This window comes from Pinus tabuliformis, chromosome 5_2, assembly GCF_031772625.1.
Source record: "Pinus tabuliformis cultivar Carrire ecotype Pingquan chromosome 5_2, CPIR1, whole genome shotgun sequence".
Taxonomy (NCBI): domain Eukaryota; kingdom Viridiplantae; phylum Streptophyta; class Pinopsida; order Pinales; family Pinaceae; genus Pinus; species Pinus tabuliformis.
In genome coordinates this window covers 925,618,191-925,638,977 of record NC_142306.1, presented here as the reverse complement: position 1 = coordinate 925,638,977, position 20,787 = coordinate 925,618,191, and positions in this window count along the sequence as shown.

Sequence of the window (20,787 nt, the reverse complement as noted above, 5' to 3'; positions counted from 1 at the left end):
TTGGAATTTACCATTCCAAATTTCAACTGACGCCTCAGACACAGCAATCGGTGCAGTTCTGGGCCAAGAAGAGGATAAAAGACCATACGCCATCTATTACATCAGCAAAAATTTGGCTCCGGCTGAATTAAATTACACTGTCACCGAAAAAGAATTTTTAGCTGTGATACACGCTGTTAATAAATTTAGACACTATATTACAGGCTATCCCGTTATTTTGTATACAGACCATTCTGCTATTAAGTATTTAGCAAATAAGCCTGTTACAAATGGAAGAATAACCAGGTGGTTGATCCTGTTGCAGGAGTTTGATATTACAATCAGAGATCGACCGGGGAAGGAGAACCCTGTAGCTGATTTCCTCTCACGAATACCAAAATCAGTTGAAGCAGCAGCAGTCGAGGACCAATTTCCAGACGAACACTTATTTGCTGTCGCTGTTCAGACTCCCTGGTACGCTGATGTTGCTAACTATCTTGCAGTAGGTAAGCTTCCAAAACATTTAACCCCCAATGAACGGAAGCAGATTGTTCAGAAAAGCAATCGATTTTCGTGGGTTGGGGGCTATTTGTTTCACACAGGAGCAGATATGGAAATCAGAAGATGTATTCGAGAGGACGAAATCTTTGATATCTTGAAAGCCTGCCATGACGGGCCATGTGGAGGACATTTTGCTGAACGAAGAACAACACATAAAGTATTACAAACGGGATATTACTGGCCTACAATTTTCAAGGATGCGAAAAAATTTGTCCAGGCCTGTGATAGCTGTCAGCGTGCAGGACGACCTGGTCCAGCCGACGAAATGCCTTTGCGGCCTCAATTAGTGATCGAACCTTTCGAACGCTGGGCTCTGGACTTCGTCGGACCCATCAGCCCGCCATCAAACCAAAGAACCTACATTTTGGTGGCAACTGAATATGTTACCAAATGGGTTGAAGCGGAGGCATTGCCTAGAGCTACAGAAGATTCGGTAATACAGTTCTTGTTCCATTTGTTTGTACGTTATGGTCTTCCAAGGGAAGTAATTACAGACGGAGGACCACAATTTGTGGGGCATAAATTAGCTGCAACACTCAATAACTATCGTGTCCAGCATAAAATTACTACCCCATACCATCCTCAGGCAAATGGGCAAGTGGAGAGCAGCAATAAGGTAATAGAGTCTATTTTGACAAAAACCGTTGCCTCACATCGGCGTGATTGGGCCGCCCGACTACCCGAGGCACTGTGGGCTTATCGAACCACATGGAGAAGCACCACCGGCTATTCACCATATCACTTAGTGTTTGGAAAGCAGCCCATTTTTCCTATAGAATTCGAGATCCAAACGCTGCGAACGGCCCAAGAAGTCGGATTGGATTTAAGTGAAGCACAGAAAAATCGATTACAACAAATTAATGAATTAGATGAAATAAGGCTCTCTGCATTACAGAATACAGCACTCATTCAACAGCAGCGAGCCAAATGGCATGATGCGCTTATCAAAAACAAGATATTTCATGAAGGAGACTGGGCTCTGTTATATGATTCTAGATTTCAGGATTTCCCGGGGAAGCTTCAGACTCGTTGGTTGGGACCATACGAGATTCAAAAAGTCCATGACAATGGGACCCTTACTCTGATCACAATCGATGGGTCTGGATATACATTTAAGGTAAACGGCCACCGAGTTCGTCTGTATCGCAAACCGCTCACTCGGGAATCTTTTTGTCAGCAGCTACGCCAAGATACTAACATTGAGATTATGGGCGAGGAAGCAAAAACTTCCTCACCTATAGATCAGTAAGAAATTCATCTTTTATTACCACATCTTGTATATAAGATTGTAAATTTTGTATATATGTTTTTAGTATTTGTGCGTGCTGTTCCTTTTCAAAAGGAACAACACTTGAGTGTTTTTGCTGTTCCTTTTCAAAAGGAACAGCACTTGTGTGTTTTTGCTGTTCCTTTTCAAAAGGAACAACACTTGTGTGTTTTTGCTGTTCCTTTTCAAAAGGAACAACACTTTTGGGTTTTTGCTGTTCCTTTTCAAAAGGAACAACACTTGTGGGTTTTTGCTGTTCCTTTTCAAAAGGAACAACACTTGTGTGTTTTTGCTGTTCCTTTTCAAAAGGAATAACACTTGTGTGTTTTGCTGTTCCTTTTCAAAAGGAACAACACTTGTGTGTTTTTGCTGTTCCTTTTCAAAAGGAACAACACTTCAGTGTTTTTGCTGTTCCTTTTCAAAAGGAACAGCACTTGTGTGTTTTTGCTGTTCCTTTTCAAAAGGAACAGCACTTGAGTGTTTTTGCTGTTCCTTTTCAAAAGGAACAACACTTGTGTGTTTTTGCTGTTCCTTTTCAAAAGGAACAACACTTGTGTGTTTTTGCTGTTCCTTTTCAAAAGGAACAACACTTTTGGGTTTTTGCTGTTCCTTTTCAAAAGGAATAGTACTTGTGTGTTTTTGCTGTTCCTTTTCAAAAGGAACATCACTTGTGTGTTTTTGCTGTTCCTTTTCAAAAGGAACAACACTTTTGGGTTTTTGCTGTTCCTTTTCAAAAGGAACAGCACTTGTGTGTTTTTGCTATTCCTTTTCAAAAAGAACAACACTTTTGGATTTTTGCTGTTCCTTTTCAAAAGGAACAACACTTGTGGTTTTTGCTGTTCCTTTTCAAAAGGAACAACACTTGTGTGTTTTTGCTGTTCCTTTTCAAAAGGAACAACACTTGTGTGTTTTGCTGTTCCTTTTCAAAAGGAACAACACTTTTGGGTTTTTGCTGTTCCTTTTCAAAAGGAACAACACTTGTGTGTTTTTGCTGTTCCTTTTCAAAAGGAACAGCACTTGAGTATTTTTGGCTGTTCCTTTTTCAAAGGAAACAACATTTGTGTGCTTTTGCTGCCCTTTTTTTTAAGGCAATGCATCAGATGAACTCCTCCTCACCCTCCCTTTCAAAAAGGAGTAGTATGCTCTTGTCCCTTTCATATAAAGGATGTGTTGTCCATCCTCTTTCCAAGGCCATAAGTAGCAGCTATACATTTATGCAATGAATATAAAAGTCAGGATATATCGAGATCAGCATATCATAAATCGCTATCTTTAACAGCCCTAGTATTGATGCAACAACAAAGGAAGGATCCACACACTCATCATTTTTGCTGTCATGGTCTCACCTCCTCTGCCTTGTTGGAAAATTTCATCATGTTGAGTTCCTACAATTTTCTCTATTATTACTTGGAAATAAGAATAGAAGATTTATATCTTCCTATTGGGATGACAAGACTTCTTCCGCCATTCCCACTCTTAAGGAGGGCTGAACCACCCTTATGTGTAATTATACAAGAGCAAAGTCTGTTTCAAAAAAAAAAAAAAAAAAAAAAAGGCAAAAGCAAAATAAAAAGAAATTATTTGTCAAATGCAGGATAGGGGGTTTCATTAAAGAACCAGCCTACTATGATCATAAGATTGGAAGCGAAGTGGCATTCCCATCATGGCCACCACACCAGGGATATGGTCCAACGGGTTCACTACATAAACAAACCTTGGAACAGGGGGTCTCATTACGAGCCGGCCTGCCCACATTTCGCGCCTCTCTGGTGAATGGCATCATGGTTATCTGGTTACCAAGCCAGCATGATGGCCTGCATTTTGACAAAAATTTCTCTTCAAAAATACACAAAGGACCATGGTTCCAGGGTGAAATAAACAACTCTGCCAAGGTTATGAACACTTGTCGGCAGCAGAGCTCTGTTAATGGTATCAGAGTCGTAATATATACACCAATTTGGATCATATCAAATACTTCTTTCTATCCTCGTAATAATTATATCTTACACTTTGATGGATACGTCGCATGAATATCTATCACCACCAATCATGGCAAAGGTATTGACTATGACTACCTCAGACCTTATATGAGTGCCAGACGTCCTATCCTCTTGTTTTGCATCACATCACGCAGGCTTATGCAAAACGCGATCTACCTTTTGCCTCGATCTCGGTATTTCTTTGTCTAATCTGAAACATGGCAAAACTCTATATGCTGTTCCTTTATGACTTGGTGACGGGACGGCGGCTCCTCCTCCATTTGACGACTAGGACAGCCTATCATATTGCGAGGGGGGAGGTGACCTCATTACTCCGTCGGCCACGTGTTAGCACATCATTCGGAAATGATATGGTATGAAGGTATGGTATGGGTTAACGGCATGACAATGCTATTTTTGCAAAAAGTTGTTATTTACAATCAATTTTCATGCATGCTCTGTGTTTTTTTTCTTGCTGCGATTACGTTCTTTGCGACAGGTAATTGCTGTTCCATCTAGGATCCCGAAACAGAACCATGGGAGGCAAGGCTATCAGAAGCGAGCCTAGTGAGCTAGTAGTCTCCGAAGCTGCTCGGGAGATCCTAGAAAGGGCGGGGTGGCTAACTTATTTTAGCCACCTGCGTGAATCAAATGAAACTGTGGCCATGGAATTCCTGCAGAATTTGCAGGAAGAACACTCCGTAGTGGGTGGGAAGCAGATAATGGTCACGAAGGAAATAATCGCGGAAGTAACAGGATTACCAGCCTCAGGACCAATATGGACGATAAAGAAAGAGAGGTTGCAAAAGATCATAGAAATTTTCCAAGACGAAGGACAGAATCTAACAGTGAAGGGAAAAGGAGTGCTGCCGGCAACGCTAGGAGAACCCTGGAGCGAATTGGCAAAGGTGGTGCAGAGCTACATCACCTGCGAGGGGCGAAAAGATGTGGTAAGATTGCGTCACCTTAAGCTCCTGGCTGTGTTAAAAGGAAAATGTTCTGTGAATCTCCCTGCATTGTTAAATTCATTACTGCATGATGCCTCTCGGAGCCTGAAAAAGGCACACCATGAAGACGCAGTGGTTAGCCACCATGGGTTGATCCGCCTGATAGTGAGCTACAGTCTCACTCAGCAGCAGAGTAGCTGGGGGGAGCTTATTACAGCAATTGGAGGGGGAGTGGCATCACCATCCCCAAAGGCTAAGCATCCCGCTAGTACCTCTGAAACACCCAAGGAGCCCAGAGAATCACCAAAGCCCAAGCATCCCTCGGATACACCCGAGCAACCCAAGAAACGCATGGAGTCAGTAAAACGAAAACGTTCCTCTAGAGCATCTGGACATGCAGAAAAACATAAGGAACTGGCCACAGAAGAGCGTGCTGCCTCGAAATGTAGGCATTCCTCTGGCACGCCAGAACAATCTGAAAAACGAAGAAAGGTGGTGGTGGAAGAACAGGTGGCCAGCACACCCGAACAGCCCGAGAGGCCTAGGAAGTCAGCTCGGTTGGCAAGAATAAAAGGCAGGCTGGAGAAAATCCAGCTAAGCATTGACCAGCCGATCGAAATAACAGATGAGCCACCAGTGCCAGAACAGGAACCCTTGAGGGAAAATGTGGAACAAATTGAGAACGAAGCAGAAGCCGAGGAAGGAAATGAACATTCTGACTCTGAGGCCGAGGTCGACTATCCGGAGGCAGCCACTGAGCAGCCAATTCAGGAGGAGGAGATGGAACAATTGGGGGACATCCCTCCACAGGTCCCCGTGGAGGAAGAAGAGCTGGCCACCATCTTGGCCAGCCTGGGAGATTATGCTTCACCTTCCAGTCTAGCAGACCCTCCTGAAGGACCCTCTGGGGAAGAGACGCATGAATAATTGCATGAAGAAATGGTAGGAGGAGAAAACCTCCCTGTTGTTGGCAAAGAAAATGTAAATACCAACCAGGAACAATCCGTTCCCAAGACACCAGAAGAAAACCCACCTGCTGATGACGTGGAGAATGAAAATGATTGTCGGGAACAGTTCATTCCCAGAATGCCAGAAGAAACCCTCGATGAAAGAGGAGCAGAACTGAGGGCCACTCATTCGCCCACTGCCGAGGCAAGAGAAATTAAGAAATTGAGAAAGAAACAGCAGAGACTGCTGAATATTATAGCCCAGCTTCGGTAGAAAATTCGAAGTTTGAAAGCCAGTCTGAGAATAAGAAGGACCATAAGGAGAAAAAGAAGGACAAATGCAGTAGGGTCCTATCAGATGAGAAGGCAAGGGGCTTATAGGCGTCTCGTAGGTCAATACTCCGCTGATAGACCTACGACTGTTCCAACCAGCACTGAGGAACAAAATGCCGTTCCATCTGATATGGAACATCAGAATGCTGTTCCTATTGACGCTGAGGAACAGACTGCTGTTCCAAATAGCCCATTGGGACCAACTGCCGTTCCAATCAAAACCGAGCCGCAAGACGACATTCCATTTACAGAGGGGCCATCGTACCCCTTTATTCATGTTAAGAAAGAAAGGGAAAACAAAGCAGTCCAAACTGAGGCACCACCTTTAGGGATAATTCGGGATACGAATTCCAGGCAGCGAAATGTGAAGGTCCAGGTAAAACTCCCTGCCTCTGAGAAATCATGGAAAAAGGATCCAAAAACCAAGGCCTTGCACCACGAGATGAAGCAAGCCCGACAGGAGGCTGACCAGCTAAGGGAACAAATGATCCCTCGGGAAAAATACGAGGAGTTGCAGCAGGAAGCTGAGTAGTTAAAGGAACAAATGATCCCTCCGGAAAAACATGAAGAATTGCAGCAGCAACTGCGGAACATGAGTCAATCAGAGAGTCAGGCCTTTGAAGGATGGCAGAAGGAACAGGAAAAGGTTGCCAAGGTAACACGTCGACTAGATGCTGTTATTAAACAATTGGACACTGTATGTTCGCTGTATAATGATGTTTTGACTTGCAGGGCCCCTGCAAAGAATTATGCTTTATTTCTCCTTGAAAGATACTTAAGATTGAAAATAAAAGCTGTCAGGGCAGGTGCCCCTATTCAGATTAATACTGTTAATGATTTTATTGATTGTTGCAAACATTATGGGGTTAAGGTCCAACGGTTACTATGTGAATTCTATTTGCACAATATGGTGCTTGAGCAGGAAACTGATTTAAACCCTGGCCCTTTCGTGGGAAATATACAGTTACAAGCCTTTGTTTCATTTGGGGTCAATCAGTTAAAGTGGCTCAGGGCTTACAATTCCTTTCAGAGGCAGGAGAACAGCCTAGATCTATGGGTCCGGGCCGAGCCTAGAGACCCAGTTCACCTATGGCAATCACACAAAAGCCTTATGAGAACCCCGGGCGTCATAGAACTGCTAGGACCCATGCATGAGGATTTGATCCGAAATAGCTTGGAATACTTTCTGGCTATTAAGGATTCTGCCCTGGATGCTGCCAAATTCCGCTATCGGATTTCTACCCCAAGCATCCAGCTCAGGGAGCCATTCAAATACGAGAATTTTGAGCTGGCTGCTGAACGGTTGAGCCTTTATGGCCAGCGCATTCTGCAAGCTGGGCCGTCTTGGTTAGGATATCGGTTCCGTAGCCCAATTATTTGGCACCCTGCACCTGGGTACCAGGCCTTGTATAATATGCCTGTAGATCAATTGAATCAATTCTTTGATAATCTGGTTGCTCACCATGGTTGCAGACCTCCTCACGAGGTGCCCTCTCCCGCCTATTCTCTTACCGCTCTCCATGTTAATTATAACGTTTTCATGAGGCCATGAAACAGAGTAAGCCGGGGGGTGTGTAGAGCATTGGAAAGGTATGTTTTAATGAATAACTTAGTGGTGTTTCAAGCAATAGTTGTAACCTTTTCTTTGTTATAAAATAAGGAGAATGTAATGAGAATGAGCACGAATGACCCAATCACTAATAGTTATCTTCTCTATGCAGGAAAAGACAAAAGTAGGAAGGCGCGGTGCAAAACGAGAGTTCCATGAGGAGATAACGACTGTCCCTCCAAAACCAAATAAAATCCAAACCAGGGCGAGTAAATCAAGGCAGATCAATCCGGGACGAGATGAAGGACTGTCAGTTCGGAAGGCTAGGCATAGAAAAGAGAGGAGTTAACAGTTTAACAGATCCCTCAGGATCTTTGATCCCGAGGTATCGTTACTTTCAATTATTTTGTTGTTTAGTTAACTCCGCCATTACTTGTATAAAAAGGGGCAGCATCGAAGACTTCGGGGACTTTTTGATTATCTTGTATCTTTACTTTCTGTTTACAGACTTCACAGTTGGTTAAACTCAGACTATCGAGTCTCTTTGAGACTTAGTTTTGCTGTACTATAATTGATGCGTTAATATAATATATTTGGTGTTACTTTCTCCCTGCATCTGAAGTAAGTTACGGCGGTGTGCCATTGGAAGCTAAGGGCCCGGCTCCAACGGACACTGGCTGATTGTATCATTACAGTTTGGCTTTGTGTGGTTTGTTTATTATTCTTAATAATCTGATATACTTACATGATGTTCCATACTCGTTCATCAGTAGTTTTCCTTTTGTAAATCTTTGTAACAAGTTTACATCATATTTCCAGAATTGATCACATAACATTGTTCTGAGTTGTTCACTTCTGTTACAGAATTTATAAGTGGAATGTTTTAGCTATATATGGTTGGATTGACGATCATAAGAAGATGGAATTAACGTTGTGTGTGGACTACTGGTGATCATTTCAGATTATGTGTACATATGATTGACGTTTCCTGTTTATGGTGGTTTGCTGTTCCATTTGATTAAGCTGTCTACTTGTACAAAAGATTGCTCTTTCTTTGTATGTAAGTTGATGCCAAGAATTGAGAGTGTTGAACTCGCGAGATTTAGTTTCTTTACTGCCGTTCCTTTTACTGCTGTTCCATTTCTGAATTGCCGTTCCATTCTGCTTTCTTGCTGTTCCTTTTTACTTGCATTCATTGGTTTGGTGTGGGAGGAGGATCAAGGCTGTCGTGAGACACAACAGACGCTATTATGCTCCTAGATCCATGATCCATACTCTAATTCCTTTTCCTTCATCAGTTTCTAGAGGGATGGGTTACTATTTCTGTACCCTTGACTGATAAAGTTGCCGCGTGTGATTTCTTTATGCAAAAGTAATTTAGCCATAGCTTAGCATCCGTTTACTCTTGTATTTCTTAGACCTATACTACTAAGCATTACTCTGAAAAATAGCCTCAAATTGAGATACCCTTTACAATAACAAAATGCTCCCAGATTGACTTGTAATGTGAGATAACTAGAGGTGAAAAAGACCCTTGTTACAACTCTACATAAGCTATGTTTCTTAGTTGTTTTATGGACATGGCTAGATGTGATCCTTGTCTTGGTAAGTTGTTAAGTGGGACAAGTTGAGCTTGGACATGAGTGGCCTAAGATGAGTTATAGGTAGTTCTTAGGTGAGAAAGGTGTTAGAGTCAGTATTTGCATACGACCACCAGTGATCAAAAGCTCTCTTTTATATCATATTAGAGTCCCGTTTGAAATTTTTTGCATTCCACTTAGGTCATAATGAAAAAATTTGTTCACTAACGGTAGTCCAAAGTCCAAAATCACTTCTCCCTCTCAAAAGTTTGTATTTGCTAGTCCTCCTTCATGTGTCTTCCAGGTTACCATTGGACATGAAGGATCATTTCGTCACATTTAATATCAGTCGAATCCACCTGAAATTCAGTCATTTGAGGTTTCATTAGGTCACCCATGTTTTATTTTTCCAAGGTCCAATAAATAACCATCTCATTGCATAAGGTCAGAAAAATATGAGAGTCAAGCAAATAATGTATTTTTTAGTTAAAAAAAGTTTTCCAAAGCATGTAACCATAGGTACTGAAAGCCCTAAATTTGATTTCAAGAAGGGATTTTATCCCAAGTTTGTAAATTAGAACTGCAAACAAATGTAATAATTTTATTTTTGTTTATGTAATTTTATGTCTTTTATATGTAATAAGTTGCTTTTTGCTGCATACTCAAGTCCATTTCCAAAAGCATCCCAAGTAAAAAGTCAAAATCAGGATTGCCAAAGCATCATCCACCTGTCAAGAGCAAAAAAGGTCAGAAAGTCAAAAGGCATTAATATGAGAATTTGGAAATGACAAGAAACATTAGAAAGTGGGTATGAAAAATCATAAATTAGAGTCCATTCAAGTATAAATCCTTTTAAGACACTAATGAAGCCTCATTTGTACTCTAGCACTCTTACAACTCCTCAGCAAAAGAAAATTGGTGATTTTAAGGCGAAATTGGGAAAAACAGAGCAAGAGGACGCGTTTAGCAGGGTCGCTGCGCGTTTAGCCTGGTCGTTGCACTCCTGTAGAGGTCATTGCACATTTTCCAGAGATCACAGTGTAATTTATAATGGCAATGTGCTCCTATAGAGGTCGCTACATGTTTGACCAGGTCACTACGCCTTTTCCCGGGTCGCTGCACGTTCACCTGGAAGGAGCCAAATGTTCTAAAAACCCTCCATCGCCACCAAGTTTCCAAGTTAATCATCATTCACTCCAGAAAATCATGTTGGTGGAAGAATTACTCACTCCTTCCCTCCTTTGTTTGCCTACATAGGGTTTAAATTCTTTGCTATTTTTTGCTAAGAGCAAACCCTAGTCATACATTCCCACCATCTCAAATCACATTTCCTAGTTTTCATCACTATTCCTCCCTCACTTAACAATTATTCCCTATCATCTCCCTCATTCCACATATCCGCATCTCCTCCTCATCATCTCTCCTCACATTATTCCACATTTCCAATACCCACAGTCCATTCTATCATTCCCCTAGGGTTTTAAAAGCAACAAATCATGGTAGAAGAAGAACACACAAGTCAGAGTGATGGAGAAAAACAACAGAGGAGGAAATATAAAAAAGGAGGGAAAATCATTAGATATGAACCAACCAACACTAGAGAGCTCATGGCATCTCCCATCACTGTCACAAGCTTTAAACATATGGGTTGTTTTGAGTTTTGTGAGAAGGTGGAAAGGACACAACATCATTCTGAATTGACCAGATAGTTCATTATCAACCTCCATGAAAATCAAGCAACCTTTTCCGGTGTCACCTTTACCATATCTTCTGCTATCATATCAGCTGCTACTAGGATCTCGGATGTTGGGGAAAAGTGGTTTAAACAGGTAGATTTGGATTATTGCTACTATGAGCCATATCTTAAACCCAGCCACAAGAATGAAAGAAGGAAGATTTTTCCTTTCTCTTACCTCCTAGAAAGATATGTTCCTATGATGAAAATCATCATGAAGTACTTCACATGTGAGGGCAGGTTTTCTAGGCTCTATTCCTATCATATTCGGCCACTCATGAATTTTACAAGAGCCATAATGCTCAATCTGACCTACTTTCTTTACCGGGATATTGACAAGATGTCATACATTTCCTGAAGGAAATATCATGATCATCAGATACATAGCATATTTCACCATTCTCTCATCAAAAAGATAGTCCTCCACCACCTTGATCAACTTAACATTGCATGGGACACTTTCATATCCAATGAGGTTTTCACTGTCCCACCTATTCAGCATGGCCAAGAGGCACCTTCATCCTATCATCCATCCACCTCCATTACTCCACCTTAGTCCATACATCATTTAGCTTCATCTGATGAGTCAGACACACAATCACCTCCATCATCACCATTTCACGAGCCTATTCATTCACCTGGCAGAGATGAAGGCACTGAGCAGGAGCATATTGAGCATGGTGAGAGAAATAAGCCCAAAAGGTCTGGTTCAAGTACCTTGGCACATACCTACTAGAGAGGGAACATGTAAGTGTTTTCCTCACTGATTGTGGTAGGGGCCTTTCCTTCTTCATTGAAAAAGCAGGTACAAAAGGGTAAGGAAAAAGTTATAGAGGCAAAGATCCAGACGCAGGAGAAAGACCTCCATGAGATAGAGCATGATTTTCAGTTAGTTGAATAAGATGAGCATGATGACAGTAAAAGAACAACTATTGTCATCAAGGAGAAGAATTCACTCATAGGTGAGTTCGAGGTCAACTTTCAAAGGGCCAAATGGATCATTTCCTACTATGAGTAGGAAAATAAGCAGTTTGAGGTAAAAAATGAGCTCATGGAGATTCAGCTCAGAAAGGTAAAGAGAGAGGCTGAAAAGGCAAAGGCATTACTTGATGAGGCATATGGGCAGTATGGAGAGCCATTTGATGAATAGGTGCCAAGAAGAAGGCCAAGGACTAGAGGCCTAAAGAGAGCTTTGGAGCAAGAAAGGAAAAGGGAGGAAGAACTAGCAAATCATCTCACCTTGAATGAGCAATTTGCCAAGATGGTAAATGAGAACCGAGAATATTGGCTTGAGAAGGTAAATGATCATCTGGAGAACCTCCTAGACAAGGCCAAGAAGGACAATGATATTCAAATAAGGATGGCAAAGCACTATGCTATGAGAGACAAAATTGCAAGGGCCAAGCTCAAATGAGCTCATGCAAAAATTCAGGCCTTGACCAAGCAAGAGGAGAAAAAGAGGTTGGATATCCTTGCTGAGGCATCACTCCATACCTCAAACATATAGCTAGCTATTAGCCCACCAATTTTGGCCATTTTTGAACAATTTTGGCAAGATATGTTTTGCTTTGTTTTTTGAAGAAATTTTGGCACAGTCAGCATGGTCAAATGCGTAGCACCTAGGACGTTGCGCTTTTGTTTGGAGCATCCAATGAGAAAATGGTCAGCATTTCTGGATTTAGAATGATGAGGAAATGCACCCTGTACTATTTCTAAGAATTTGGAGCAAAACGGGTCAGCCAAAAGGGTCAAAAAATACCAAGAAATCATCTTTCTGCCTCTTTCCTGGCCTGGTCGCTACGTGTTTGAGTTGTCTTGGGAAATTGCAATTTTGGAGGGGCAAATGAACCCATTTTGAAAACCAAGGGAAGTTTTGGAAACTAGATAAGATAAGCTTTTAAATGAGATATCCTGGGCTAGATTTGAACATCAGGAAGGTGGTCAAAAGTCAGCTTGAAGAGGACACTGTGCGTTTGACCAGGGTTGTTGCACATTTAACTAGGTCACTGCGCGTTTGACAGTTTTCCATAATTTTCACTATTTCATTCCAAGTTGACTTTTATCTATGGGAAATTCAATTTTTACCTATTTAATTGATCTAGATGATGTATTTAATATTACATTTTTACTTTTATCTAGGGTAGATACATCAGTTAGATGGCATATGTGACATGTAACGAATTAGTTTGCTAGAGTGAGGGATGAGTCATTTTGACCACCCTACACTCTAGCTATCAGTTCAGCCTTTCTTCCAACTACTCCTCCACTTATGGATTCAACCCTTGAGCCTAGGGTGAGTTGGTTGTTGGCATATATTATGTATTTTCTTAGTCATTTTACAATTTGGATCTAGTAGGGATGCTATACTAGTGATCCGAGACTTTGTATCAGATTTTGGCAATTTTCAGTAGATGCGTTGCAACGATTTTTCTATGATACATGTGGTATGAATTTTTAGCATTGTTTCTTCTTTGTGATCATTTGTACGAATGTTTTATCAGTTCATAAACCATTCCATTTCTGTTATATGGTAATTTACAAGTTAGGTAGAATACATGTTTACTCATGCTTTGTTTTGGGTAATTTATCATACTTTGTCCATTTTTCCTTAGTTTAGGAATAGTACATCTCTTATGCTCTTCCTAACTCCTCATCAGTCTTAAAAAATCTCATCAAATCACCTTTTAAGTGTTAAGCTTCACACCTACCTTGCCCCTTTGAAAGTCTGCAATCATATCTCATTTGCCTTAACCTAGTCCCTCTGACCTAAATCACCCATTCTTGTGACTACCCAACCAAAATCAAATCAAACAACCCCCTGCACTTTACATCTAGCCTAAAACCCTAATCTGTCTAGCCCTCTTGGCTGTGATCCTTTGGAGAGAGCCCTCTCCAGCTTGGCAGGGCTAGGTACCAAGCTAAAAGATTGGTCTATGGTTACCTTAGCCAGACTCTTCCTCAGCCTTGGAGATCCGAAGGAGCGATAACATTATGGCGCCATTGTCGGGGAATGAAAGGTTCATTTTCCCTTGGTGTATGACTAATTCTCATTGAATTTTGGTCCTTTGGATGAGGGGACTAAGCTTTACAAAGGCTAATCTAGAAATTGTAGTGCCTAGATTATAGAAGCTGGCCTCAAGAAGAAAATGAGACAAATTCTGTATCCTGGTCCAGTTGATTTGGTTGAAGAAAATCAGATTTTGTTCAAAAGCAAAGATGGATACATATCACAAGTTTGATCAGACTTCCTCCTATTGGTAAGCTCATAATCATTACCAAGTTTAGATTTTGCTATTGAAGACTTTCCTTTAAAAATTTGAGTTTAGCTCAAAGTCTTAGATCTGATCCTATTGAGTCTAACCTTGTTAAGATACTGGCTTCTAAAAGATACACCATGTCAAACCCTAACCCTAATCCTCCTTCTTCGGTTGATAACCCTGAGAGGTTGTTGAGAAAGTCTAAAGTCCTTATCCCCAAGACCGAAACCCCTAAATTGGAAAGCACCACTTCCTTGCCAGATAAACTGCATAGTATCGAGGATATACCTTTCGACATTAAATTTGAGTTATCCTTGTTTCGATCAAAATCTGAGTCTAGTCTTAATGAAGAAGTTTCGATCCTATAAAGTTTGAATCATATCTTTCTGACCCAAAGTCATTGTTTAACCAACCTTTTGGTGCTTCTCAATCTTTAAAACTTGAGCATGAGGTTTGGTCAAATTTTGACAAACTTCAAAGCCTAGTGGATTAGTTACAGATCACTGCTGAAAAGGCTTATATCCAATATCAACTTGAGCTCTTATACTCTGCCATACCCTCTACTTCATCTCCGAAAACATCCACTTCATTCCCTTCATTTTCTTGACAACCAACGTAGACCATTGTAGTTCCCATCCACCATTCTCTAGGAGTTATGGCAATATTTGCACCTTTGGTGTTACCGGGTCAATTGGTAGCATTACCTCAGACCTATGGTTAGAGGCTTCCTTTGTTTTATGGTAGCCTAGGAGTGAAAAACCAACAGCATATTGATAAGATGGCCGATTTCATTGACTTACAGGAAGTCAACGAAGATGATGCTAAAATGAGGTTGATAGCTCAAAGTTTTTCGGGAGACGTGAAGAAATGGTTCCACGGTTTGGCAGCAGGATCTATTAATTCTTCAACCAGGATCAATGAGGTGTTTTTAGCTAGATGGCAGGAAAAGAAGAATCTGTTGCAGATCTTGGCGGAATACAACACCTTGAAGAGGAATCCTAATGAGACGGTTCAAGAATTCACCATAAGATTCAATCAGGTGTACAATTCTATTCCGGACAATATGAAACCTCCACCGGATTTGGCACTTCAGCATTACCCAGATGCTTTTGATCTAGAAATGGCCTATCAGTTGAGGGAAAGGGATCCCACAACTCTCGAAGATATGCAGAACAATGCGGTAAGTGTGGAAGCAAACTTGATGATCAAGAAATCTCAATTGAAACATGAGAAACTGGAAAAGAGAGTGACCATCAAAGAAGAACCTTCCACTTCTACCAATCTAAAACTTGATGCATTAATCAAAACCATGGACAAAATGGCCGACCTGATGATAAATTTAGCTAGATCTCCGGAGCCACAAGTCAAAAATCCTAACTTTAGAAATCAGCAGCAACCTCAGTACAGGATAAAACAAAGAGAGCCTAAGGTTTCTGAGGCATCAACATCTCAGTAGCCTATTTAGACTCCTTTGCAGCAAAATTATGCTCAAGGTGAATATGATGATGAAACAAAACCAATTGTTGAGGAAAATCACTTCTTTAGGGAAGATCACCATCCCATTTTCTTGACTGAAGATGAGAAGTATGTCGAGAAAGTGGAGGAACCTAAAGATGAGGACTACATACTGGCAAGCGATAATGCATTGGAAACCCAAACCAATGATTATCAAAGAGGATATTTGAATGCTCTTAGTTCTCAGCAGAATCAATATTCTTTGAGGAATAGAGATGTCCCGATCACTCAGAAAAGGACATCACAGCAGAAAGACATCCAACAGAAATCAACTCCTCAAGGAGGTCAAAGCAAAGGTAAAGAGATGGCAGAAAATGATCAAAGCAGAACAAAGCAGCCATCTACAAGCATTCCGAACAAGGATCATGACAGCCAAAGAAAGGATCAACTACCGAGAGACAATGTTCAAAAGGAGGTAGATAAAACTAGTTCTTTCAATCTAGAAACTGAAATTTCAAAGTTGAAAGTGTCAATCCCTCTTACTGAACTTGTAAAAAATAGCCATTACAAGTCTGACATAGTTAAAATGCTTAAAGTTGATCCTACATCTGACATGGTTAATATTGAAGATGACCAACCTGAATTGATTTTTGGTCCAGCCATAGATGGTCAATCAGGTGATAGTGATGTTCCTCCGTTTTATCTCAGTTTAAGAATTCACCAATTCATTCTTCACAACTCCATGCTTGATTTCAGAGCCTCTCATAACTTAATGCCAAAATCCATCATGGAGAGACTAGGTCTAGATATAACTCGTGAGTATCATGACTTGTATTCTTTTGATTTCGGAAAGGTTCGTTGTCTTGGTCTAATCAAAGACTTGGTAGTATCTCTAGATCAAATCCCTGCTAAGAATGTCTTAATGGATGTGGTGGTAGCTAATATACTGCCTCGGTTTGGCATGCTATTGTTGAGATCTTAGGGAGAAAAATTAAGAGGCACACTGCAATTAGATTTCTCCTATGCTACTATCCCAGTTTTCGGGCAATTGAGAAAGTTGTACCGTGAAAAAAAAATGAAGTTTATGATAACTAGCAAGGAGAAACCCAAGAATCATCCCATAAATGTTGTACATACAGATTTAGATTCCTTTACTTTGTATAATGATATTGGATTGAATGATGTAAATAGTAAGCTTGTAGAGATTAAATATTTAACATATATTTTCAATACTATAAGGGTAGTTTCAGACCAAGAAACAGGTGGGCTGCCACACTCATCCGAAAAGCCGTCAGACAAGGTAGAAAAAGGTTCAGATCAGTCATCAGAGAAGGTAATGGAAACTTTTGAAGAGTCTGAAATCAAAGTTCAGAAAATGAACCCAAAACAGCAAAAATATGAACAACTCTTGGAAGAGGAAAATGGCCTTTGGACCATGGATTTTGACGGTGCCCTTGGGAAAGATGGAGCAGGTATTGGTATTTGGATTAGAAGTCCACATCATCATCAACAAGTTAATCTCCCTCAGCATGTTAGATTGTGCTCATACAAGTTATCTTTTGATTGCACTAACAATGAGGCGGAGTATGAAGCACTCATCACAGGTTTGAAGATCTTGAAGAGGTTAGGTGCCCGCAGAATTTCCGTGTATGGTGATTCAGAACTTGTAATTAAGAAAGTTAAAGGTGAATATCAAGCTCACCATCCATGAATGAAATAGTATAGAAATTTCGTTTTAGATATTCTTAGAATGTTTCCTGAATATACACTTTCAGTTGTACCAAGGACTCAAAATCGTATGGCAGATTCATTAGCTACAATTGCAAGTAATTTTAAAATTCCAATTTTTTCTAACAAGAAATTCGAGATTCATGTGAAGCATCTATCCTTAGTTCGAGATAACTTGTGATACTGACAAGTATTCTGGGATGACAAACAGGTGAATAACTTCCTTCAGAGTGAAGGAGAGTTTGAAAATTGTTCTATGGATGAAGTCTATGATGAAGATGATCAAGTCATCGAGGCAACTCAAGTTGATATACTACAGCTGAAAGATAACAATATTCTGAAAGGTATCATACCTTTGCAAGACTTGTTTGATCAAGATGATGTAGCAAGGAAGCCTACATTGGTTCCTACAAAGAAAGGTGTCGAAGATGTGAATATTGGGACAGTAGACAAACCAAAAATGATCAAGCTGTCCAAATCATTATCTCCCGAAGCAAAGGAAAAATACATTCATTTACTGTCTAAGTTTTCTGATGTCTTTGCTTGGGATTATGCAGATTTGAAGGAATATGATAAGAAGATAATTCAGCACACAATACCAATCAGGCCCGATCAAAATCCCTTTAGGAAAAAGTTACGAAGGATCAATCTGAGATTGCTGCCATCCATAGAAAAGGAAGTTAATAGACTTTACAAGGTGGGCATTATTGTTCCCATCAGATTTTCCAACTGGATATCAAATCTAGTTCTGGTGAGAAAGAAGACTGGGGAGATAAGACTTTGCATAGACTTCAGAAACTTGAACAAAGTGTCGCTGAAAGACAATTACCCCTTCCAAAAATGGACCATATTCTTCAAAGAGTTGTTGGCGCTTCCCGGCTTTCACTTTTGGATGGCTATTCTGGTTACAATCAAGTTTTAGTGCATGAGGACGATCAGGCTAAGATGACATTCACCACACCTTGGGGCACATTCAAATATGCCAAGATGCCATTTGGTCTAAAAAATGCAGGGGCCACTTTTCAACATGCCATGGACATAGCATTTTCAGACGAAAAAGATGTTTTCCTAGTTGTATACTTAGATGATGTAACTGTATATTCACATTCAGACGATGAACATTTGCATCATTTAAGAATCATTTTTCAAAAGTGTATAAAGTTTAGAATATCTCTCAATCCAAGGAAAAGTCTGTTTTCCATGGAGGAAGGCAAACTCTTTGGCCACATCATTTCGAAAGATGGCATCCCGATCGACCCTTCAAGAGTAGAAGCCATTCAACAAATTGATTTTCCTCGTAGGAAAAAGGAGATCCAAGATTTCAATGGTAAGATGAATTTCTTACAAAGATTTATTCCTAATTTGGCTGAACATCTTAGAGAAATGACCAATATGTTGAAAAACGATAATGAGGTAAAATGGTCTGAAGAAGCCCATAAGTCTTTTCATGCGGTCAAGCTTGCCTTAACCACTTCCCCTGTTTTGATTAGTCCTGATTACACTGATGATTTTATCATATTTTCTTTTGCTTCTGAGCATACTATGGCAGTGGCACTAATGCAGAAAAGGGATAAAACCGAGCTGCCAATTGTGTTTTTCAATCGCAACATCAGGGATGCAGCTCTTAAGTACAATAACATTGAGAAACAGGCCTTGGATTTTGTAAAGGCAATCAAAGATTTTAGAGTTTACATTTTACATTCGCATACTCTTGCTTATGTGCCTAATGCAATGGTAAAAGAAGTCCTTGTGCAAAATGACCCGAAAGGTAGGAGAGGTAGATGGATAGAAACACTATTAGAATATGATCTTGAGATCAAGCCTACAAAACTGATTAAGGGTCAAGGCTTAGCCAAACTCATGGCCAAGTCAAACCTTCATGCTCTAGACATCAACCTTGTGGCAACATTATCGGATAATCAAGAAGAAGTGGATCTCATTCAGGTATCTGAAATATTTCTCTCATCTCCACGATATTCTGATATCATTTATGTACTTCAGCATCTAAATCCCCCTCCAAGCATGTCTAAGGCTAAGAACAGGTCTTTGAAGTTGAAAGCTTCCAAATATTGTATAATGAACATTGCGCTCTATTGGAAAGATCCAGGAGGTGTATTACTAAACTGTTTGACTGAAGATGAGTCCAAAGAAGTAATAAATGACTTCCACAAAGGAGATTGTGGGGGTCACTTGTATTGGAAAACTATGGCCAACAAAGTACTGAGAGTGGGTTACTATTGGCCTATGCTTTTTGCAGATATCTACAAGGCAGTGATGAGTTGTCACGAGTGTCAAGTTTTTCAAGGTAAAAGAAAGCTTCTTCCCTTACCTCTACAACCAATATCAGTGAATGCACCTTTTTAGCAGTGGGGCCTAGATTTCATAGGTGAGATCAATCCATCATCATCCGCACAACACAAGTGGATACTGACAGCTACGGACTACTTCACAAAGTGGATTGAAGCAATCCCAACCAGGCAAGAAACTGATTCAATTATCATTCAGTTTTTAGAAACTAACATCTTGTCCCATTTTGGTTGTCCTCATAAGATAATCACAGACAACGCAACAACATTTAAGTCCAAAAAGATGACTGAATTTTGTGACAAGTACAACATCAAGTTGGGACATTCTACAACATACTATCCGCAAGGTAATGGTTTGGCGGAGTCCTCCAATAAGTCTTTAATTAACATCATCAAGAAACTGTTGGAGGCCAACAAAAAGAATTGGCATAAAAAGCTAATCAATGCACTGTGGGAAGATCGGGTGAGTAGTAAGAAATCTCTTGGGCTTTCACCTTTTCAGATTGTGTATGGAGTAGACGCTGTTTTCTCTACATCATTGGTAGTCCCGGTCATCAAACTGTTACAAGAAATGGGAAGTGAAGAGAATGATATGCAGTGCCAGATCAATCAAATGATCCACTTAGAGTAGACACGAGAAGAGGTATTTCAGAACACCTCCAAGCTACACGAGAAGATAAAAAGGATCTATGACCGGAAAATAAAGGAAGATGATTTCAAAATCGGAGATGTGGTACTTCATTGGGATGCTAGAAATGAGGACAAGGGAAAGCATGGTAAATTTGAGAATTTATGGAAAGGCCCTTATCAAATTTCAGCTTTCCAGGGACAAAATGATTTATTGTTGGAAGAAATGAATGGAGAATCATGCTTAGGAGGACTAGTCAATGGTAGGCTCCTGAAGCATTATATTTTCTAAATTTTCCTTGGTTTCATTGTACATACATTTTAAATTTTATGCAAGTGTGAAGCTGAAGATCACTAGAGTTCAGAGCCCGAAGTGAAGGTTGTGGAGCTTCACTGATTTTCTGCTATTTTGATAATTCATTCGTTAGTCATGTAAGTCAGTTTTGAGTTAGTTTCGAGTCAGTTTCACGTCAGTTTATGATTTTTTTTTTTACCGTATTGGCCCATATGGTAAGGCTACTTGGTCTACAGTGTTAT